Below are 3770 nucleotides of genomic sequence, written 5' to 3' on the forward strand. Positions count from 1 at the left end.
GATCCAGAGGAGATTTTTGTGGGGTGGGAATGAGGATAAGAGAGGAATTGCTTTGGTCAAATGGGAGGAGGTTTGTGTCCCCATCAAGTTGGGTGGTTTGGGTATCAGGAGAATTAGAGATTTTAATCATGCGCTCTTGGGTAAATGGTTATGGAGATTTGGGGATGAGCATGATCGTTGGTGGGTCAAGGTCATTCGAAGTAAGTATGAATGTGATATGGGGAGGTGGGAATCCTTGGACTTGTTTGAAAAAAAAGGGTTGTCGGTTTGGAGAGACATTCTTAAAATATCTTCTCTTTTCAAGTTAAATGTTAGATTTAGAGTGTATAGGGGTAATAGAATATCTTTCTGGCAGGATGTGTGGTGTGGGGACGTGTCCTTTAAGTGTCGATTTCCGAGATTATTCAATATGGCTTCAAATAGGGAGGCCTTTGTTAGCGATTGCTTTGAGTGGAATGAGGGTGTTCTTGTGTGGAACCCTGGGTTTAGAAGATCATTTTTTGAGTGGGAGGTGGAATTGGTCTCTAGCCTGCGGGCCCTTCTTGAGGGTTGTTACATTAAAAGGAATGGGGAGGATAAAAGGCTTTGGATTGAGGATCCTTCTGGGACTTTCTTGGTTAAATCTTTCTATAAAAGTATTATGCCAATTTCTAACCCTTCATGTTTGGCAAATGTATGGAAATTTCATTGCCCACCTAGAGTTTGTATCTTTGGTTGGGCGGTTTGTCGTGATAGAATACAAACTATTAATTTCTGAGAAACCGTGGTATGTGGCTTATTGATCATTGCCCACTATGTCTGCATGATGGGGAATCTGTGGATCACTTGTTTATGCATTGTTCGTTCACTAGGCTCATATGGCAATTCATCTTCATGAGATTTGGGATTTGTTGGGTTTTTCCAAAATCTATTCTGTCGCTATTGCACCAATGGGGAGGGGTTCCTTGGAAGGAAAAAGGAAAAACCTTGTGGAATTTTTGTTTACTTGCTACGTGGTGGTCTATATGGAAGGAGAGGAACTCTAGAGTCTTTGAGGGGAAAGCCATGAATCCTCATTGGATTTACTTGAAGATCATCACCTTGGTTATATCTTGGGTGAGATGCCTTCCATCCTTTCGGTTTGTATCGGCTTTTGATCTTGGGGAAGGTTGGCGGGAGGTGTGCTTTAGTGTTGAGCGCAGAGATCTTATTTTGCATAGGTGGAAGCCCCCTGCTCAAGACATGTATAAGGTTAATTTCGATGGTGCGAGTTCCGGCAATCCGGGTCCGGCAGGAGTGGGAGGGGTTTGTCACAATGATAAGGGGGATGTTATGTGGGCATACTACGGCTCTATTGGTGTGTCTGATTCCTCAGATGCGGAAGTGAGGGCGGCACATTTTGGCATTTTGAATATTGATAGAAGGTTGATGGATCAGACCATTGTTGAGGGAGATTCGTTAAATGTGATTCGTTGGCTGAAAGGTGGGGTGGCTCCTCCGTGGAGATTTCTTTCCATTTTTGATGAGATTGAGGACTTAACTGCGGGGTCCGCTATCGGCTTTCAACATGTTAGAAGATCGGCAAATGATAAGGCGGATGCGCTAGCTAAGCGTGGTGTCTCCGGTGGTTCTATTTTATGGTTCGACCACCTTCCTCCCTGAAAAGGGGTTTTCTCTGTTTTTTCTTCATTCCTGTTTCTTTCTTGCTTCCTATTGTAGATATGGGTGGTCCATCTCGGCCTCCTTAATTTGCTATATATTATTATTGCCATTTCAAAAAAAAATGTACTGCATTGTCTTTCTTTCTTACTAGTAAAAATGCATGTGTGTTGCACGTGCTATCCATTTAAAATTGTACAGACCACATCATAGGTTGATCTAAACCGTCCATGTGATGGAACACAACATCAATAGGTTGTGCCCATAAAATCATTTCATAGGTTGATCCTAGGCCTCCAATCTATAGATGTTTCCATGATTGTTGTTCCTCTTAAGGTGCCCAGAATTTGTCAATATTTTTACAGGTGTCATGCATTCGTAATATCAACATTTCTGTAATCTGACCCGCACATAGTGAATAAGGAAAAGTAGTTTTTCCGTCATCGTTAGGGGTGCGACTTGGGTGTCAACCCGACCCAATTCGGGTTGGGTTGGGTCAGGCTGACCCGATTTGATATGGTACCAATTGTTGACCACCTCAACTGAAGCCGGGTTGTTTAGGATTTTGAGAACCAATAGTGAGTCACCAATAATCAGTTTTTAACTCACAATCGGTTCTCAAAATCCAAACCAAATAGGGACTAACAATTAACAAAGGGAAATATTATCCGCACTACTATATTTTGATGATCCCACTCCTCACTTTATTCAAGTACGGTATGGCCCGCACCATAGGATTACCCAAACCGTCCATTGTGGATTGTGGAGACTATTTCAATGTTGAAAAAGAAAAACACAAATATACAGAACTTCTTTAGATGGAACCAAAATTCGGGTTTCGGGTCGGGTCGGGTCGGGTTGCCCAATAGCCCAACCAGACCCAACCCGATTTCCAATTGGGGTTGATTACGATTTTACCCTGAAATAATTTCTCATAGAGATAGATGTTAGATATCAGCAAATGGGTTAATGGTAAAAGAGTAATGCTGACGTGTAAATCCCAGATAAAATAGAAAAAAAATTTCTTTTGGATGGGCCACTTCCTACATAGATTGTGCCCCAAAAATATTTTTCATAGGTTGATCCGAACCCTTCGATCTATAGAGGGTTATAGGTTGATCTAAACCGTCCATGTGATAGAACACAACATCAATCGGTTGTGCCCGTAAAACCATTTCCATAGGTTGATCCTAGCCCTCCAATCGATAGGGGTTTCCAAAATTGTTGTTCCTCTTCAGGTGCCCGGAATCCATCAATATTTTGCAAGTGTCTGTCATGAGTAATATAAATTAGTTATTTCGTCATTGTCATATGTCTTTGCCTCTTCGTGGTAGTTTTTTGCCGTAATTGTCATAGACAAGTACCTTGTGTCGGTACTTTTCGTATGTAGATTTTACACTCAACTAATTTCTCATAGAGGTAGATGTTAGATATCAGCAAAGGGCTTAATGGGAAAAGAGTAATGTTGACGTGTGGATCAAAAGTGGGACACAAGTGGAAATAACGGCAAATGACACAAATGCGCTTACATGTGGGATACAATTGGAATTATGCCAGTGGGACACAAGCATAAATAACGGCAAAGGGTGGAACACATTAACCCATCATTTTGCCTTTATATATAGTAGTTAGAAGTTAGATTATATTCTTCTTCTCCTTCCACCGACTGATTTGGAGTTAAAGCGTGTTGTTGCTGATTGGTTTCTTCGAGCAGAAAGGGAAATGTGAAAATAAGAGGGGGATTCTACGCTTTGCGGGTCAAAGCACAACCAAATCAGGTGTGCCAGAGTGATTTTTCTTCAAAGATCTAGACAATTCATTGTCGGGACCCACCCAAGGTTTGTGGTCAAAGAGAAGAGAGAAATTACTAGTTGTGATAAGAAGTACAAGTAGGGCCTACTTTGTTAAAAGATCTAAACAATTCACTTGTTAGACCCATGATGGTTGGTGTTGTAAAGCCAAAAGGCCCACAACCAGGGGATGAATTTATCAGTGCCCAAATTTTAATGCGTAGCCCTAGGCCCACCCATCTTTCCCCAACCCATACATAGGGCGGAGCCCAATATTTTTGACGAGTGGGCCCACCATTTTACACGGCCACGATGCTACTATAAAGTGATCTCAAAGGGTGC

Source organism: Tasmannia lanceolata, unplaced genomic scaffold (genome assembly GCF_043159265.1).
Source record: "Tasmannia lanceolata isolate RefF3 unplaced genomic scaffold, GAP_Taslan_0.1 ptg000013l, whole genome shotgun sequence".
Classification (NCBI taxonomy): Eukaryota; Viridiplantae; Streptophyta; class Magnoliopsida; order Canellales; family Winteraceae; genus Tasmannia; species Tasmannia lanceolata.